The following is a 21,586-nucleotide window of genomic DNA, read 5'->3' as shown; positions in this document are numbered from 1 at the left end:
GCCTACGTATTCAGACATTCACAGGTAATTTGGGAAGGTTAACAGGTCTGGGTTTTTACCTGATGTGAACTATAAAGAAAAAGTGGGGATTGTACTTCCACCAACCCTGAGCTTTCAGAGAATCTTTGGCAGCAATATGACTATAATATTTGCAGAAGGCTGTGTGGAAATTAGCTCTTCAATCATAGCTCAACAAATGGATTTCTTGAAGTTTTGAGACCTCCAGCTAACAGGTTGTTGAAATTGTCAATTTTGCTTACCTTAATTAACCCATCTGTAAAATGGGCTTCTTTAGATTTAACAATTGTTACATAATCATGATTTTTCCTTGCATTTTGATTTTGAGTAGACACGTAGGATGATTTTTTTTTCAGTCCAGAGAGTAAACTGTTATTTAAAATACTTGATTTGATTCCGATCATTGTTGATGGAAGTTACTAACTGCCAAGAAATAAAAAGAAGGGATACTGAGATGATAAAGAAAAATTGAAATTCTTAAGTAGATGATAAAGAAAAATTGAATTTCTTAAGTATTGAAAATAGAATGAGTCTAGTTATGGAATGGTTTTCTTAAGGCATTATGGACAAAGGATTAATTTATTTTAAGACATCTTATTAATTTTATAGATGGGATTGCGTTATAAGTTTGAAATTATTCTGGGGTTAAAATTTCAATTTGTCACTGAGTTTTGGAGGTCTTCCTGGCTTCTGGACCATGGTCCATCACCAAAAATACCTGGAAATGTTACCCATGAAAAACATGTTTTGCAGAATCTGAGATACTGTGATGACGTGATCTCAGTACCTTCCAGCCATGCATCATTTTGTCTTGATTAGATCTAATGTTTGTTATGGTGCATTGGAAGCATTTTGTGATTTATAGTGAATACAGGACAGAATGAAAATATCTTTATGCATTGTATGAATTCAATACCTATTGTGTGTTTACTTGTGATGGTGAGTAAATATCCCTGTGATGCAAAGTATTTTATTTGAGCATGTGTCTGAGTGCAGAAATATGAGAAGTCATATGAGAAGCTTATCAAAGATTCAGATGTATAGCATATTGCCATGATAGAGTGCTGCTTAAAATAGAGGCCATACCTGTTATGTGAATACAGCTTTGCAGGACCTACTCCTTATAAAATTCCTGTAAACTGTTTTTTTCTGTGTTGTTTTGTTTAACCAACAAACAAACAAACAAACAAACAAACAAACAAAAAAAAAAAAAAAACACTTTTTGCTGAAGGTAGTCAAGGTAGTCAGATATATCAGCACAGTATTGGGAAATATACCTTACTCGGTGCACATATTAAAACTGTGCAACAAGTGTGCAAGTGCTCATGATCACTGCACTTCAGCTCAGCAACCCTTTGATAATAGAAGTTTTACACACATCTGGCCTTTATCCTACACTTATTTGTGTGAGTGACTTCACCCATTTGAATGTTCCTATTGAGGCAATAAGAGTACTCGTGTATGTAAGTGTTTGCTGTATTACGATAGAAAGCTTTGGCAAGAGGCATGTTGCCTGTTGTTCAGTAAAGTATAGCTAGAACAATAGCAACAGCTTTAATGGAGCTAAATCTGGCATACCTCTAGTTCTACCAGTGTGGGGGTCCCAATCTCATAATCTTTATGCTGACATATTTTTGAGACAGAAGTCCAACTTTTTTTCTATTTATGTTGGGAAATGGTGAGATTTTATGTGGACTTAAATAAAACAATAATGACAAATCTTTTTGAACATAATTGCTCTAGACTTGCTGAAAAGCCCTCTGTTGAGGGCTCTGTCTGTTTTATGTCCAAATATATCTAAACACAGCTTCTATTAGAAAGAAATTTTTATTCTCAACATCTGCAGGAACATGCACATGCAATAACAGACTTGCCATGTATGCAGGAGGTGGTCATGAAAGACAGCAACTTCTGTTCTTGTTCACTCTCGATCACCTACCTAAATTAGAACATTAATCTCTTTTGAAGATAGCATTATTGAAATGTTCTTCCCTATACCACATAGCTTTACATGATTTCTCCCGCAGGCTCTGGGATACTAAGTAGTCAGTCATCCCTTGCTGCAGCTTAAGCGAGATACAGTGTAAAATGTGAAGTTTCTTTCTTTAGCCCACTTTTCATAGTAACTGATGCTTGATACTGCTTAGTCAACTTTCTGGGAAGCAATGTTTGTAAATGATTACTCCGGTATATGCCAAATTTACTGATCATGCATATTTATTTAAATGTCTAAGCTCATAGAACTTAAGAACATTGAAATATGCTAAGCATCCTGCTACTGCACAGCTAGCACCTGCACATTTCTTTAGTATGTGACAATGGAAATATCTACCAAGACTACTGAAATCCAAGTCACTATTCTGCAGCTTCTTCTGTCACAGTTCAGTTTTCAGAGGTCATCTTGCTTATTCTGACGGCTTTGAGTCTTTCTAGTCAATGTAGAGACAGATGTTGCACTATGCAAATCTTCAGGACAAGCCACAAAACAGCTGCTTTTTTTTGCTTTGTTCACACAGCTCCAGTCTTAGATTGCATAATAAGTGACTTTATGCAAGCATTCACTCTCAATAACTACTGCTGTTAGTCTTCTGTCTAGAAATTTCTTGATCTTCAGTCAACCCAAAGTGTGGGGTCTCTAGAGCAACAAAGAAAAAAAACATCTGTTTATGACTTCCGATTTAAAAGCTATTTCATGTTCAAGCCTTTATAAAGGAGAAATGCAAAACAGGGTGGGAACCTTGAATTTTCCAAACGTGAAATTTTTGGAGACTGAAAATGCTTTCTTCTTGAAAGATATTTGTAGGGAACTCTACAGAACTCTAGAGAAGACATGAGAGTATCAGCCATTTTTCCTGAAATTCTTCATCTTTGTCTGTTAAAGTCTGTTAAACTATAGCATTTTTCTGAGGTTTTGGCAAGCAACTGGCATAAGTACTGCTCCTGGAATATGTGTTGTATCAGCCTACATCTTTCTAGGTTCTTTCATCATCACTCCAAAATAAATGTATTACTGACTGCCACTCACCCACTGTTCAAAAGATTTGGCATAATGCTTGAATCTAGAAACATTGAAAAAAAGTACTGTTTTCTGAAGAAGCTTGTTTTGTTCTTATGACCAAACTCAGTAGCCACCATGTCTACTACAGCCTTAAAAGAGAGTGATCAAACAAAAACTTGAGTGTCTTTGTTTTATAATAGAAGACAGACAACTGCTTGACAAATTGACAATATTTGCAAGACTTGCTAAATAATTTCTTCCAGCTTTCTGGTATGTTATTAGCACAAAGCTATTGTCACATGACTGTGGGTGTCCCAGGAGAATAACAGATATCATGCATGTCCACTGTGTCTCTTTATTCCTGAAGAAAATTTAACTTGCAAAGATGAGTAATCCATTGAAGGAAACCATGTTTAGCACCTGTACAGTGAGGTTGTCATTTTGATAAGGATAGCTACCTGATACTTTTTGTCTCTAGCGGACCTCTCTTCACTTTCAAAAATAATCTGTTGTGTATGCTGTGTTCCCTTACCCTCAGTTTGCTAAAATCCTACATGTGTAACATTCTTGTAAACGCCATGGAGGAGCCTCCGCAGACATACCAATATGATTGCTGAAGTTACATGTTCTAGCTGCAGAGGAAGTGTTTTGAAATCTTTTTGTAGAATGGAATCCAAATTTTTTATCCTTTGTACTATGACTTGCCTCATTGACTTAATCTCATTTTAGTTGCAAGTCATCTCCAGTGTTTAACAGCTGGTAACCTCAGACATGCTTAAAATTATGAAACATTTTTTTCTTCACCACATTTGAACTCCTGTTCTTTTTGTTCTTTTGTTTCTCTTCTAGAACTCCTCCCATTAGGCTTCCATTATCTCATTAGATTTCTAATAGAATCATGTTCAGAATGTGCCTCAGAGAAAGGGAATTTAAAATTATTTCTTGACGTCAAAAATAAGTATATCATAGGCCAGTCTTAACCCCTAAAAACATGAATATATCTTTCAGTAATCAGCCATCTTCAGTAATTCCAGTTTCTCAGTCTGTAAGTACTGATAAGGACAATTCCAGATTAGTGTCCTATTCATAGTCCCAGAGATCCTCTTCACTTTGCTTGGAGCCAGCTGATCATGTGTCTCAAGCATTGAACACAGAAGCTGAGATGCAGCTGGTGCTTGTAGCTGCAGGTTTCAGCATATTTTCTCCTACTATGTTTGAAGCATTGTGTGATGGTTCTTCCATTTATTGAGAACCAGAAACCTCACTGCGACTTAATATTGGTATTGTATTTTTGATTTACCATTGTGCTGACAAAGTGCTATTCCACCTTCTGTCAAAAAAATGCTTTTTCTACTAGCTATTCATCCAATCAGGAGAATAGGAAAGAGTCAGGTCCACAAACCTGATGTTCTACCATCAGGAGATAGGTTATGGGCTGGAGAAGAGAAATGACTCCAAGGATTCACTTCTTTTATTTTTTTGTGAACATGGGAATCAGAGTTTCATTTGAAACCATTGGTCATGCAGACATCTTTATAAGATAAACATGATTAATTCATGTGAGCATAAACAGTTATCATTTATTAATTTTTCAAACTAATCTTTAACATACTTTAATGTAATTAATATTTCTATCTGGTTAAATATAACTGAAACCAGAGGTTTTATGTATTTCAAATCTCAAAACAGCAAACTGTAAAAGAGGATAGAAGTGGGAGAGGAAACTTCTACAGCAAAATTCTCCTCCTCCATGTATCTTTCTTAGTGCATTACACCATAGGTTCATTTGATTTCCTGGAGAGAGATTTCCATAGACTTGTATCCACTAAGTTAAAGTGCTCAGCTAACTAATGTACATAAAGCTGCATTTTACACCACATAGAAACAAAAATTTTAGGAATATTAGGTGCAAATATTTTTTTTTCACACCATAGACATTTAAATGTATTCCACACTCGAGAAATGTGGCTTTAAAAGTTAGCACATCCATTTTTATCTGATACTTTTAAATGCTAAATTTGCCACCAAATTACAGATCGTAACTTGCATTTTGGCATTTGCAAACAAGCCATCATTCTTCATGATCACACTAAACCCTGAAATCCGTTGCAGGTTTTCAGCTGTTGAATGTAAACAGTGATTTCTTTGATGTTTCGCTTCCCTGGCACCACAAATTTTGATTTGTATTGTCAAAATAGGCAGAGAGAGAGGAAAGTGACCTAGACAGATTATTCATAAAAAGAAAGCTAATAAAATTCAGCGTATGAATACCGGCCTCTAGTTTACTAATGTCTGGATGATCATATCTAATTTAGTCTGTAGATGTAGTGTGTAGGTGTCTGCTTATGGGAGGAGGAATCTAGGGCTGTAGATATCTTTGACTAAAATGGTGAAATTAGCACTTTCCAGGGGACAAAATTAGAACTTTAAGAAAGTATGTGGAATCCTGTGTAGAGGAAGTTATGCAATAAGAATATTTATGTACAGGAAAAGTTATTATTTTTATTCTGTTTACCTCTCTCTCTGACTGCTCTCAATAAATGTTTTATGCACATAGCTAGCTTGTTGTTTGCTGAAGTTGCCGTGAATCATGAACAAATCACATAAACAGTATAAAAGAAACTCAATCACTGCCCTGCAATGTGGCAACAGTAATGGTAGGTACTTTAGGCTCTTCAATAGCTTTTTTTGAGTATTGACATTCCATTGTAAAAACTAGGAGTAGCTGGTGAATGACTTGCTTTGTTCTCCTAAGATGAAGCATGTTTATACATATGTATGCTATTTTATGCATAGCTGCAAGCACAATTTCTGTGAGTCCTTGTAATTGCTACAGGAATCAATAGGTTCTTGGAGACATCGTTTTCTTTGGTGACATATGATTGCAGTGAAAGTAAAGGAGAACTGGGGAAAGCCTCCAGGGGTAGAGAGAGGAAATAGTTTGAGGATGCAGGAGAACTCACATTGAGATTCCTCAGAAGAAGAAGAAGAGATAATGAAAACAGCAAAATACTCTTTAGAATCAGCTCTGAGTTGGAGCTTATTTGGTTCTGAAGATTTGTAGCTGCTAAACTGCCCCTTAAGTTTCTTAACGCGGGTTCAAAATTTATACAAAATTAATTTCATCAATGAGTGTCATGATTTTGTCCATTTGCTTTGCAATGCTAGGGTCTAGTATCTGTGGAACATATGGTACAAAGTGAACTATGTATATATAATGAAGACTTTTTTTTATATCACGTTTATCAGGTATTTTCCTTCCTACCTTTATGGTATTTGCAGCTTTCAAGACTTACTTAGAAGCAGATGTCCTAACGATCAGCTGGCCTACCCCACTCTGTCTACTACCGAAAACTACAGTTTTTGGCTTGTAGCATGAACTCATTGACATGCTGTAGAATCTCTTTTTGTTTTCTTCTGGGATACAGTTCTCTATCACAGATTTCCACAACTTCTCACATTTTGTTCTAGATATGCATTCTTGTTCAAAGCAGCCTAGTCTTGGATGGAAGGATTCACTTACCTTGCTAACTCTCCTGAAAGTCAGCAAACTAGCCAAGGATATTTTTTTCTTCTTACAAATATTCCTGAATATATTTTTCTTGAGCATCTTACACAAGACAAGCAAGTTGTGAACTAGAAAGAGAAAATTGCCTCACGGGTATTATTGCTGTGAGTTTCTGGATATAGAAACTCATATAGCGTTTGCCTTATTCCACACTGGCAAAATCCACAATTAATCCACACTGGCAAATGCTGGATGTTTGTGGCTGTTTTTGTTTTTCAGTGTTTTCCATAGTAGTTTTGAGTGTATTATTTCTTAACAGGATACATCTCGGTGTATTTTCTCTAATTACAGTTTTGGATGTGAAACTTGTCTAGACTTGCCAAAATGACAATCCACTACACCAAGACCCCTAATTTAGGTGAAAATAAGGCATAAGTCACTATTTTGCAGTGCAAACTCCTGAGAGGTAGCCAAGAGCAGTACTTCTGACCACAGTACAATGCATAACAAACAGATTAAGATGCAAGTATGTCAGCTTTACAAAGCTCCCTTCTCCTTTTAAATCAGCAGTGTATTAAGATCTAGCAGCAGTTCGACTGCAAAGGAATAACCATCTCTTTGCAGACTAATTAGACTTCCTACTCCTGCCTGTTTGGAGGCAATAGATGTTGTGTACTGCTTCCTTGGCAAAAATAGGAGCCATGCAGAGAAGAGGATCAGACAGAGCTTTGACTTTCCTACCATCCTAATAGATCAGAACTTCTGAAGGGTGTATGTTTTTATATTTGTTTGTTTTACTTACTAACATAGGACTGGCACCAAAACAAATAAATCTTGCTTTTACTATGATTCAGTGATGAATTTTTGTTGTATAAAGCTGATTTTTTATATTTATTTTTACTAGTAAATTCATTTAGTCTCATTCAACTAGTGGACATTTTATTAGGTATTTCTATTTTCTATAGTACAAGCTCAATAAAACCAACAATTTGAAGAAAAATTGTTGTTATGGGTAAGCAAAAAATCAAAAAAGGCTCAAGAATCAAGTGCTTCTTATTTCACCTAAGATTTATTAATCACAAAATTTGTTGATTATAAAGGTTCTAATATATCTTACTTTCTTCCTAAAGGAACTTTGTAATGTGTGTACAAATTATTAAATGATTCTGTCTCAGAAAAGAGACAGACATCTATGGAGATGTTCACCAACAAGAAATGTAAAGTGTGAGAGTTCTGTCTTCACTGACCTCTGCTTTCCCGCAAAAGAGGCTGGCAGTAAAAATAGGCTATTAATAACTTTTAAACAACAATCCTGAAATGCATAATGGCAAATGTGCTCTTACAAATGGTATTTTCAGCACAAATCTGTTCCTCAGAGCTAAGCAACTTCCACAGAGCAGTAACAGGGCCCATACTCCTTGCTCCTTGGAGTTGGAATCCAGTGCTCTGACAGATTACTCCAGCAAATGATCTAATCTGAATCTCTGTTTTAATCTCATTTTCCCAGTATTTTCTGCTTTTTTTTTTTCCTCCTGTAGTTCTGCCCAAACTTGAAGGAAATATTTAGGTCTAGTAAGTATTGTGTATAAACACAGGACCTTTGATCATGAAGCATGCTAATACAATAATTTAGATATAAATTACACTGGTGTTGAAGAAGGGACACAAGGGGGAAACAATGCATTCTATCCAAGTTGTGGGACACATTAGGCAAAGATCTTTGGCTAAATTCTGCTTTCCATAACCTGTACCAGATTTCAATCTTACAGAAAAAGATCTAAGACTCAGCATCATTATGGTACTACACAGAAGACCCATGGATGTTTCTTTGTGGCAGTCCAAATTATCCAAATGCCTAGAAAAGAAAAAAATTAAATCACACCTGGAATTCAGTGAGTACCTAGTTTAGAAAGGCTAAACCAGTCCTTTCATACTTCCAGATTTCATACTTCCAGTTTTGAACACCAGTTCTGCTTTTGTTGAATTTAAGCTGTGCTTTTGGCTGAGTGATCACAGCTCCTAGATGAGAACAATCTGAACAAGGTGTTACACATTAAGGACTGTGTACTAAACATACATTCTGGAAATTATCACAATGAAGAACAGAGATGGTTTGTAAACTAAATCAGTGTAATAGGGATGATTGTATTGTTCTAGTGAAATGAGGAAATTCCAAACATTTAACTCTTTTGAGCATGTCACTATTAAAATTGTATCTTTTTAACACAAAAAATCTGTATAGAAACACAGAAATATTCTGACAGTGATCACAGGTAGTTTAACAGTCATTTTCAAACACAACACAAAAGTAGAAGCTTCAGTTGCCTTTCAGCTTCTTTTTCATGACTAAAGACTTGACTCAGGAGAAGTCCAGCTCTTCTTATATCCAGATGGGTGGGGTTAATAGTTCCATGTATGATGGTAAAACATGGTATAGAGCAAACATATCTCATTGTATAATGCCCAAAGATGTGAAGAACATCTGTATTTCATCGATATGTACTATTTAAAACTACTTTTTCAACACACCAGACAGATGCCAGTTCCATTTAAATTACCTATTTGCCAAGGTTGAGAGTTGTTCCAGGTAGGAACCTCCACACCACAGGACAAGAGAATGGCTGAGGTTGGAAGGGACTCTGGAAGTTGTCTGGTCCAACTCCTCCAGCCCCTCTGCTTGAGCAGAGCCTTCCAGAGCTGCACATCCAGGATATATTCCTGCATTTCTCAGAGCAAGGTGAAGGAAGCTTCAGGTACGAGTGTTCTATGAGATCTATAGTTGTATGTGTAGGAAATTTGAGGAAAGAAGACATACTCTTCGTTGTTACTAATGTTCAGCCTCCTGGTTTGATATTAATATTCCTCAACTCAGTGATAGTTCTGATGACACTGATAGCTTTCTGTAGATAAATTCTTTGCATAGCTGAAAATCAAATGATGTCCTGTGATGTTTCTCTCCAGTTGTTATCTCACCAGAACTGTTGATGTTGTAGGCTTATTATCATAATTTTGCATAAATTGGGGGGGGGGGATTAATGGAGTAAATCAGAAACTTACTTCTCTGTAGAAAACTTGAAGTAGGTGAATGGCTGCTTGTACACATGAACACATTTTCCTTATTAAATATTTATAGTAGCACTATCATTTATTAAAAATGATTAGCTGAGTACCTGTTATGAATTTAAGTGTGGTTTCCTTGAGGCTTATCAGAAGCCTAGAGGTGATAGGCTGTTTCTGGTGTTTTGTTCTGAGAGAAGACAGAAGTGCTATAGCCACAGCAAATGTAAACCTGGCAGACATTGGAGACAAGGGGGAAGGAAGTACATTAAGTGCTTAAAGTTGGGTAGTGTAAATATCCTTTTCCTTCTCCCCATGCAGTCGAAATCCCAAATACTCAGACCAACAGATAAAGCCAAGAGGGAGCTCTTTGTTTCTTTATGCAAAGCAAGGACATATTTTGGAAGGCTGTTAAACTCCAAGTGAGGAGTATTAGTATAGCAAAAGTAGCCATATCTAAATTTTATTATATACTGCTAACAGCAATATTTTAGCAACTTGGATTTTGATGTTGTTGGTTTACCTCACTGCCCTGTGGTTCTGAGTGCTGGTGCTGCAACTGAAACCTGTGTCAGGGTGCTTCACTGACAGTAATGCTGTGGGTGGCTACAAAAGGCAACAACGGAGTTACAGGGCTTTCCTGAAATGAGTTCATTTAAATATTAACCTCTGTACATTACTGTTTAAGTAGCCAGGTTATGCTTAAAGTGTTAAACGGGTTCTTCTGAACAGTGAACAACGTTGTCAGTTACTCCTTTGTCAAATTAAGCATTTTGATTATGCCCTTTACAGGGGGAGAGCTGACTTTAAGAATACTATTCCTAATGCATTAAACCTGCATTTTCTACTGGTGCAGAAACTTCAGCCACTGATGTTTTTTGTTTTTTTTTTTTTAATCGGACCAAAATGCCATCAAAGACTTTTATTTTGCTGCTATACAATAGTTATTCTATTTTGAAACTGATGCAGACTGAAACATCTTTGGAGCCATACCAAATCCCATTTAATTTGCACAAATGTTTTCTGTTTTCCAAAGAGTGCATGTGAAAATCCTACTAATAAGTGAAATGTAGAGAAGTATTTGGCATCAGCTATACTTCAGCAATATATCCCCTTAGCAGAAATGGAAAAATGTTTCCTTTTTATATTTAAATTCTTTTAGAGTTTTCACATGGATTGCCTATACTTCAGACAAAGTACTTCCAAGCAAAAAATCATCTTGGTGGAAGAAGAGTCTTTATAAGCTTTCATACTTCAATGTCAATGCAGAACAGTGCTAAAGAAGTGGTTATAATAAATGCAGTTTCCTTATCATATAAATATGCTACAGTTAAATGCAAAGTGCAAATATTAACGCAGCTAAAATTCCGCTCAAATTCACTGAAGCCAAGTGAACCACTGTAGTGAAGTTTGTGCAGCATATTTCTGTGACAAGCTACACTGTTTTCCTCACTGACATCTACTTTATATGCCTATATTCAGGTGGAAAAGGTTATCCACCAAAATTAACTTTATCCAAGGAAACTGAAGTTTCCTAAAGTATGTTTCTAATTTTCAGTTCCAGGTAATGATATCATGTTCTCCATCACCAGGTAAGTTTGATTCTGGAAACTTTGCTAAAGCTGTATCCTATTTGCAGGAGGTACTTGAATACCTGTTAAATATGGAATACAGATGATTCTAGTGCACAAGATTTTCTCTGAAGTGACGAAAGATGAATTATAAGTTGAGTGTTACACGAAAGCAAGGAAGATAGAGGGCTTTACCACCAAAATCTAAGGATTTTGCCTATTTCTCTGTCAGGTGTTAGCTCTCAGTGTACTTAGCTTCTGTTAAGTCTGTGTAAGCACTTACTTTCCAGTGGAGCCTGCATTCTCATTAGTGCAGTGTTAGCATTGTTAGCTTTTATCTGCTGTCCCTTAAGCTAAATTTGAATTTAACTGACTTTGTCTGGACTGCAGCCTGCTCTTTATGATTACTATGTCAGTATTACAAAAATTAGTTCTAGAGAAGATTAAAAAAATAAATAAATTTTGAGGGACTTGTCAAAATGGTCTAATAACCAGCAGCAGTCTGAAATGAAAGAACTGTAAACAATAACTGGAAATAGTAGATTACACACACACACACAAATATATATGTATACAAACCAGAAAAACAGTCTTAAAATTGACTCTATGCTACTCCTTAGGTCTATTACCCTTTTAAGACTGCTTATATGAATCGGTTTAATTAAATATCAATGTAGAGGGCCATAACAATTGTATGTTGACAATAGCAAAGCTTTCTTTTTCAGTATCCACACTTTAATATAGAGTTTCTCAAACTTTATTATTGGGAGCAATGGTGTATCTCTGTTGACTGTATATGACTCTAGTTTTTATTGAATAACTGATAAATCAAACCTGTTAATTCTGTAGTTGATTTGAAAAAATAATGTAATATTTAGTTCAGCGCCACCTTAGGCTGAATTATATGATTTGCGTTTTGGTAGAACTCTACAGGGAGTCAGATCAATACAATTCCTTTTGGGAACGTAAATTTAGCTCTTTTACTGCGTAGTTTAGTCTTCCCTCCAGGTAGATGTAAATTATTTCAGAATTACCAAGTCCATGCTTAGCGTATGATTGCATCATTTGTCTCAGATGTTCAAGTGCAACAATCTCTGTGCAAAGAAAACCTGTCTACAATATTTAAAATAACTAAATAAATGGAAAACTTCAACTTTTAGGGAGTACTCTTTACCTCTGGAATTATCCTTATGTTTTGTCTTTGTATCTTTTTTAATCAAATTCTAATAAGTCCTGGGTAGCATTTTGAATTTGAAATTGCCAAAATTATGAACAGGAATAGATTGTTGCATCTAGCCAAAATAAATATATTTCACAACAGAGCACAGAAGTAAATGCAAAACCAAGATGTGTACAGGGATTCATGTGTACAGTGAAGTGTTATATAATCATAAAAATCATCATGAAAACAAAATAATTAAAGCATTGTGCGGTCCTTTCTAAAAGAATTTTCTAATGGAAGCAAGGTAATACATTTTCATATGAAATAAAATGCACCAGGCATTCTCAATAGTACAAAAACTGCAAATCACTTGCAAATTGGAAGCAGTTTCAGTAAAAAGAAAAGGTCTGAAATAGCATAGTCAACTAGTGCGCACTGCAGCCACCTGCAAACTCTTCCAAAGGAATTCCAATCTTAAAAAGAGTTCCAGCGAAAGGCAGGAGGGCCTGACTCAAGTGAAATTAGTGAAAAGGTAGCGCTGTGTGTACTCTCCCATCCATTTCCACCTACAGTCAAACACATGGGTTATTTCTATATATTAATGCTAAGTTCCATATTCTGTATTGTAAATCGTGCTCCACAAACTACTAAACCAGATACAAAAATATTTCAGATAAGAAAGCCTCAGCTGTGAAATTCTCTTGTATGATAGGGAAAGGAACAGAGGCACAAAACAACATCGCTTATTGGCTCGGCCTCTGGTCAGCAGTGGGGCCCTTACCAACATGGGGCAGCTTCTAGATCATTCTCACGGAAACCAACCCCTATGGCCCCCTGCTACCAAAACCTTGCACACGTAAACCCACTACACTTTCCTTCAAAGTCATTTCTCTAATGTCTTAAACCATATGGTAGAAAACTATATGCACATGGCTATCATCAGTCACCCTATTACCTCTGAGAAGACACACCGAGTAAGGAAAATGTCCCATTAATGTTCTCAGATCTTAAAAGAAAAATCTTTCTAAACTGTTGGATCATATAGATGTTCATAAGAAAGGCTTACCTTGTGTGTTACCAACGGCTATCTCATCCTAGGAAACCCTGTAAAGAAGTTGAAGATTGCACCACTGCTGTAAAGCAAGCAAGTTTAGCATGGGAGAAGATCACAAAGCAAATGTGAAAGAGAGAACAAATGGAATATTAGGAGCATTATGAGGAATGAGACGAAAGTTAATAGTAAAAGAAAGTAGTTTTCATAGACCTCCAGGGGAAACAGTGCAGTGCTCTTTGCTGTGCAGAAAGCTACTGGAAATAGACTAGAAATCAGAACTTAAATAAAGGTCTTGCTATTCAAAAACATGAGTAGGCAACAGAGAAAATGTCTTCTCAAACCCTTTGATTTTTTGTTTGATTTGTGTAAAGATCTTTGATCTAAAGATCTCTCTTTTGAGTTACCTGGTTTTAGCCTGTGTTCTGACTATGTCAGTACATGTGAAAGTTCTTGCTGTGGTTTTCAGTACAGTCCCTTCTAAAAAGAAGTACAGGCACACCCACCTCAAAACATTCACTGTTTTGAGATCCCACCATACTATCCAACAGACAAAATCTTGAAGGCTTTATGCAGCTTTCAGTAAATGTGACAGGATTACCACATGGGCAGAAAGTTAAAAATCTATAATCAACATTCATGGTAGAGGTAATGATTAAGGTATATTCTTTCTAGCTGAAGGAGAAATATGGATTCAATACAGGAGAGAAAAGTTGGACACTTAAGATCAGGCATAGCCCTTGTTAGATGGCATTGCAGTAGCAGAGGTCAGCCGTGGAGGTGGATGAAATCCCACTGGTGGATGTTTTCTCTCACTTGGCATCTAGAGAGCTGGTGTAGTGCCGAGACTAAAACATGTGGGTATGATCATAAGAGGACAAATCAGGAAGAAAATCAGATTCCCAGGAAACAGTGTGGAGAAAGGAGTTGGAACAAGCCTGGTCTGGACCATGTATCACTCACTTTAGGGAATACCTGCCTGAAGCCTGGGTCGTCATCCACCATAGCAATAAGTGTTGTGAGGGGAAGGGAGATTGGACCAGGTGAAGAGAGCATTTGTGCCTTGAACTCTGACACTGTGTAAGGGAAACTGAGACCTAAGGATGACTGCCAAAAGCAACTGTGGAGATTGATATGTTATGATTGTCTCTGTAAACACACCATTGGCTTATGGTTATACTTTCCAAAAATGAAAGCCAGATTCCTTCTCATCTTCAATTTGTCTCTGTTAGATGCCAGTATCATTCTTAAGAGAGAAAGGAAATACAACTATTGAGTGGGTGTCTTTTCCATCTTTCATTTGCTGTGATTGAATTAAGTTGTTTGCCTATTCTCTTTTCTTACTAATTCTGTAAAGGAAAGATTAGAAGTGGATGACAAACTAACAAATATAAATGGCCATAAAACCTTCAGCTGCCAAAAAAACATCTAAAGGAATACGGCAATTACTATCCAAGTACACGTCATGCAAATAAGTAAGCATTTTAGAGTAATTTCTTCTGGAGTAAAAGGAACTCTGTGACTCTAAGGACAATCTCTGTTGGAGCTTACCTCAATCTCTCTTTGTATATCTGTAACATTGTACTCCAAGTTTTTCATAAGTATGGTTGTATGTATATCATAATAAGGGTGTACACATAAAACCTGTGAATCATTGGTATACAGGGATCCTGATTAGAATAATCCTAAAGTAAATGCTGGCACTGGGAAATTGCAGTTTCCTGTCTTAAAGTTTATAACAGGATATGTCAGGAGTTGCAGATCAAGTGTTTTGGTACTGAATTTCATTATTTACATCTCACCGTCTTACGTTTAAAGTGTAATACTATTTAAAATGTTTCTCATTATTTTGTGAAGCAGTTTTATTGAGCCAATAAAGATGACATGTCCTGTTGCATAACAGGAATTTTATATGCATATATATATGTGCATATATATATACATGTAAAACAGACTTTTCTTAAAAATCAGCATCAGTTGTCAGGACAAAGACTTTGCCTGTAATCTCACTGTGTGAAACTCCATAAGTTTATCAATGACGTTTACATAGTTAACAAAATCTACAGTGGAATTATCCTCACCTGGAACTATTGTTTAATAATGTTAGCTAAGGACATAATTTTACCTGAAATGTTTTGGAAAAACTTAGGCTTATCTTGAAATAGGGAAAAAGCATTCTTTCATGTGAAAAGTAGTTTCAGCTTGCCATGACTCAATAATAATAAAGGCACAGCCAGGCTAAGAGGGAAGAAATTGCTCGCCAGAGCTTATAAATACCAGAAGGGTTTTCAAAAGTATTTTGGACAAAACAATGTCTATTTTAAATTATTATTTCCAAATTAACAAAAACTTCTAATTATTGATTAAAATAATAATAATAATAAATAAACACATAGAGAAACATTTTTCCTCTTTCCTTCTCAGACTCAACCTCAGTCAAATACCTCTCTTACCCTCTTCCTCATTTCAATTCCCTTTGTTTGCATTACCTGATACACTTAGAGTGTCCCAATGTGTTTATAACAAAGTAGTGTGCGTGACTGGGGTTGGTGCATAATGGTTACTTTTTGCCAGCCCTTGCTACTCCTTTTTCTCCCCTGCTCTTCACTTTTTACCCATCCTCTGCCCTAGTGTGGTCATCATGGGCCACAGTCTAAACATGCTGTCCCTGCCCTGCGTAGGTCACCCATAACTAAAGTCACTTAGAGATACTAACTGCTCTATTGGGAAACACCTCTTACCAGGATAGGTCTCCAGATGTGTCCCCAGCAATGTCCCCTTCTGCTTCCCTCCTTTGTACCTCATTCCCTAGCACCTACTGCTCTTTCTTACGTATCCAAAGAGAAGTGCTCTGTCAAGCTGTAGTGGTGTGAAACAGGTTACCCACACAGGTCTCAGAGCCAACTGAACCCCATCTGTAACCAGCAAGAGCAGCTCTTGGCTTCCTCCTACACAGGTTTCCCTGCAGCCTCCTGTCCCCCACATCCTGCCAGTTATAGCCAGTTCATTAGTCATGGTGATTTTTAAAACATGCCTGACTCCGAGCAGGGTCCTGCACCAGGAAGTAATAACCCCAAGCACCAGTACAGGCTGGGGGCTGACCTGCTAGAAAGCAGCTCTGCAGAGAGAGATCTGAGAGTCCTGGTGGACAGCAGGTTGACCATGGGCAGCAATGTGTCCTTGTGCCCAGGGAAAGCCAATGGTATCCTGGGCTGCAGTCCAGAACTGTGATGCAGCAGGCCAAGGGAGGTGATCCCTCCCCTTCTACTCAGCTGTGGTGAGGCCACACCTGGAGTATTCTGTCCAGTTCTGGGCTCCGAGTACAACAGGGACATGTAACTACTAGAATGAGTCCATAGAGGGCTACAAAGATGATTAGAGGACTGGAGCACCTGTCATACGAGGACAGGCTGAGAGAGCTGGGCCTGTTTAGCCTGGAAAAGAGAAGACTGAGGTGGACACCTCACCAATGTGTATAAATATCTGAGGAAAGGGTGTCAAGAGGATGAAGCCAGTCTATTTTCAGTTGTGCCCATCAAGAGGACAAGAGGCAACAGACACAAACTGAAGACACAGGTGATTCTATCTGAATATGAGAGGGCACTTCTTTATTGCGAGCGTGACAGAGCACCGGAACAGGTTGCCCAGCAAGGTTGTGGAGTCTTCTTCTGTGGAGATATTCAAAACCTGCCTGGATGCCACCCTGCACAATGTGCTCTAGGTGATCCTGCTCAGCAGGGGTTGGGACTGGATGATTCTTCAGAGGTTCCTTTCAACCTCGGCCATTCTGTCATTCTGTAACAGGTCTGTAAGTTACAGGAGAGTGTATGATAGATGTCTAGATAAGTCTAAGAGTTGGTGAGATAAGAGGAAAAGGGGAAGGAAAAAATTATGATTTTGTGGAGTGAATATTGGATTCATGTCATGTGACATTGGTCAGGTTCAAGTTAGGCATCCACAGTAAGCTGATGGTCTTCACTCCTGTGGTCACTGCATCTTTCAGCAAGCAATTCTCCCAGCTCATTATAGATAATCCAAAAAACATGGAACAGCTTTTCTAAAGCTATTCCTCTCTCCCCTAACAAAGGAAGTAGCATAGATACCTGTGCTAATCTATATGCCTATCCTTTATATAACTTAACTTTTATCTGTTCAGGGAATTCTACTTTATATTTTCAGTTATTAGGTATAAAATTATTTATAAAATCCATGCTGCTTCTACAGTGGACCAAGCATCCAATAGCATTGTGAGAAAATGTATAATTCAGTGACACAAAACTTTTATTTTGGTACTTGCTTATTTGTTTTTCCACTGTGTTTGGAACCAGCCATAGAGCCACTCAAAGTACAGGGATAGTTCCATAATGGCTCAGACATCTTTCCCACTTCCACTTCCCACAGCCTTCTTTACAAGCAGCCCACAGGTTACTTAAATTCTGCCAGTTGCCTTTATTTTGTCTGATTTGTGCTGGCTTGTCTCTCTCATTTAACAACCCTACTTTCTGAGTCTGAGGATTCAGAGAGGCGGGCTGGGACAGAGGGAGCATGAAGAAAAAGGGACATAGATAAAAGGCCATGGTTCTAAGAAAGACAGTACAGGAAATAATTTGTTTTATAAGAACAACAGGGAAGAAAGCCAGAGGCCCTGGCAGAGCGGGAGCCAGGCTGGCATCCTTTTACATTCCCCTGAGCACTACATACAACAGTGCTGAGGTTTGTTTGATGGAAGCTGCAGAGCTGGAGGCTCCACCACATGGGGAGAATGAAGAGAAGAAGGAGTTTTTGTGAAGAGGTGGGCAGTGAGAAGGGTTGGAGAGAAGGCCATATTCTAGATACGAAAATTGTCCCAAGTAGTTGCTTTCTATTGTTAGGGTATCAACACCATGGGGACACGGTTCAGTATCCATCAAACAAAAGGCAATTTTGAAAAATTAGTGCATCATGGTTTAGAGAGAAATGACTAAAAGGTTGATTTTGACAGTTTAATCTTCTTTAAATACAAGTAGAAATAAATGGATAAAATATTACATGAGGAAACAAACACTTTTGGTTAAACAGCATTACCCTTACTTGGATTATGGACCTTAACTCTTGTCTGGGTGATTTTACTCACTGGGCTGTGCAAGACCTTGCTTTATTACGTTGGTAATTTAAATGAGTAATTCTAATATAATCTAGAGCTATAAGCTATAACATAATATATTTATGTAGCCACAAGTGGGTTCTTAGCTCCTTTATTAGCACAATATTTTACTTGAGTAATACACATATCAGCAAGCTGCTTGTTTTTCTGTGTTATTTTCTGAATACAGCATTCTCTTAGCATGCATCTACGGCTTCTTAGGGTTCTTAATCCTCATGCAGGCAATAAATTAATTAGTTCTCAGTCAACTATATATAACTGTATGTATATAAGATATATAAAAATGTTGTGATAGTGACATATAACATTTTCTCTGAAGAGGGACGTCTTTGTACTATATATTCATCCTGCCCTGCTATTTCTTATAGAAATCAAGTAGAAAAAGCCTTGTGAGTTTGTCAAGGAGCTATACACCAGGGGAAAATAAAATCCAAACCTCAGACGTTTGGATCTATTATGCATTTAAAGTAAAAAAAACCTATTCCATCCTTAAAAAGAACCAAGTCAGAAGACCTGTAATCCCATCAAGACTCATATACCTATTGCCTCAACTAACAAAAGTAGAACATGAAATATTGCTTCAAGCTTGCCGTAACAACTTTTGTCTTGGTAATTAAAACTGCATTTTTTATATTTACTGTGCTATAGTAATCTAATTGCTAGGATGATTTTTATAGTTATGCCATGACAAAGAACCCTACTGTATCACTGTATTATTTTCCTGCTAAATTTGAGTTTGGGGGTGAATGGGTTACAGTCAAGATATTTTAGTTGTGTTTCCCAACCCATTTTACATGATTAAAAAATAAAAATAAATAAATAAATAAAAGCTGGAAGCTTAACTTCTTTAACTTTCTATTTGCAAAAGAAGAAAGCCTCAAGTGCCACATTTTTTCAGCTTAGAAATTATGTGTAAATTCCATATATTTGTACTGCTGACCCTGGTAAAGATGAATGTGCTTCTGGCTCAGAAAATGACAAATGCTTTCCTCTATACTAAAGTTCATAGTCTTTATGAACTTGCTTCCCTATGACACTCTTTGTTCAAATATGGCTAACCAGTAAAAATTATCTATTATATCTTAAAAAATCAGTTTACCACAACAAAATTAATATAGTGTTTACATATATATAGCATTAACATTTGCTGCTTTTGCCTGTGTCTATTTCAGTTGAAAGTGCTTAAAAAGAGAAATAAAGGCTAATCTATTGATGAACTAAAGAATACAATGTTTAAGCACTTGCAATGCCTAATTTGATGACTGTGTTACATGTCCAGCATACATGTATGTCATGAAAATAAGTCAAGATATTTAAATCTGGTCTAGTATATACATTACTGATTTTCAAGTCTTCCTCCTTGTAATAGTTTTTAAATCTAGTGTAATTCCAAAGGAATTAACACAACTAATTTACAAACATGAAAACAATGGAAAATTCAGAGCAATTTTAGCTATGTCCCCACAGAAAATCAACTTTTACATGGATGTCTCAATTAAACCAGAATTCAATAAAGGGGTCATTTATTGGCATATTATCTATTTTACAAAAGATGATATCCCAATATTAATTTTCAAACTATTTCCAAACAAGCACACAACAGATGATGGCTGGCAATTCTATAGTATGCAGTCTAATCTAAAACCATGCTTAGAAGAATTGCCCATGGCACTGAAACCACTAACCATTCTCCTAGATCATATCTTCTTGTATTTTGGCTGTCGTCACTGTTAGTGAAGAATATTCAAAACAGATTGCTTTCTCATGTTCTCACATTCTGTGGAAGAAGTGAAAACAAAAGAAAAATTCCGTATTTTTCTCTGTTTCTTTCCTCCTGGCCTTTTTTGGATGAGGACTAATTACAGTTAAAAAAAAAAAAAAAAAAAAAGGATAGAAAGTCTCATCTCTTCCAGGAATTAAGTATTCTTAAATTCCCTGTTTCTCTTTCTGTGTTTACCTGGCAAAGCCCCAGATTCTGTCACCATCATTTACCCTGTGCAGCTCCTTACTCACAACTTAATCCAAAGCCTGTTGAAGTCAGTGGGAACCTTTTCCTTTCCCCTGACCTCAGGGGGAAATCTGCTCTGCTTGTGTAGGCAGAGCAGTTTCAAATTATTTCCACTGCTGATTTCAGTAGAAGTACTGGCTGAAATCCGTAACCTGTCCTGAGACTACACTACAGCTAAATTTATGGTGTATTGAGTTACTATTATACTCTTTTAGCTGTACTTTAATAATCTTAATTATTAACAGCTGCCAAAGAAACAACAGATAAATGACTTTTTTCTTCTCTACTGAGAGTAAATAAATTAAGAACAACTTGTAAGCTTCTAAAACTGTTTCATTAATAACCATCACTGGAGACATCATAATGATTCTTCTTGTCCTTTGAAATGTTTATGTCAATAATTCAAGGTAACTCGTAATTATAACTCCAAAATGAAAGTTTTGTTTGGGGATTGTTTTTATCAGTAGAGGAATTTCCTCTGATATAAAATAAAGGGACAAATTTTGTAGAGCAGTTTAAGAGATACTGTTCTTCCTGACTTCATTAGAAATTTGGGGTGTTTAGATCTTCCTGATCTGAGCTGGTTATTTATGGAAGCTCTACAAAAGTCAGATTTAAATCTGTCTGACTATAGAACCAAGAAGCATTGGAAGCCATTCCAGACACTAGAGCAAATTCAGCTCCATATTCCTCATTAGCTCAATGAATATCTGCATCCAAGTTAATAAAGAAAATAATGGGAAATGGATGAAAAATGTAATGACTGTAAATTCATGGCTTTTGATGATTTAGATCATTCATCCTTCCAATATTTAGAATAGAGGGAATTACTCCTACACACATGCTTATAAATAGTATGTATGATATGTAAAAACAGAGCTCTGAAAAGTACATTTCCCATATAGCAAAGTTATATTCCTAACAATTAGTTGTTAGTTATAACAAGTTATATTCTTAAAATGGTTATAAAAATACTTGTTTGCAACGTCTGAATTCCAAGTTTAAGTTTTTACATCATCTTTCTACACCCCTATTCCTTTTGATCTAATAATTATAATTTTATTAAATGT

Source organism: Aythya fuligula, chromosome 3, assembly GCF_009819795.1.
Source record: "Aythya fuligula isolate bAytFul2 chromosome 3, bAytFul2.pri, whole genome shotgun sequence".
In the NCBI taxonomy this organism is placed as follows: domain Eukaryota; kingdom Metazoa; phylum Chordata; class Aves; order Anseriformes; family Anatidae; genus Aythya; species Aythya fuligula.
This window is presented reverse-complemented; position numbering follows the sequence as displayed.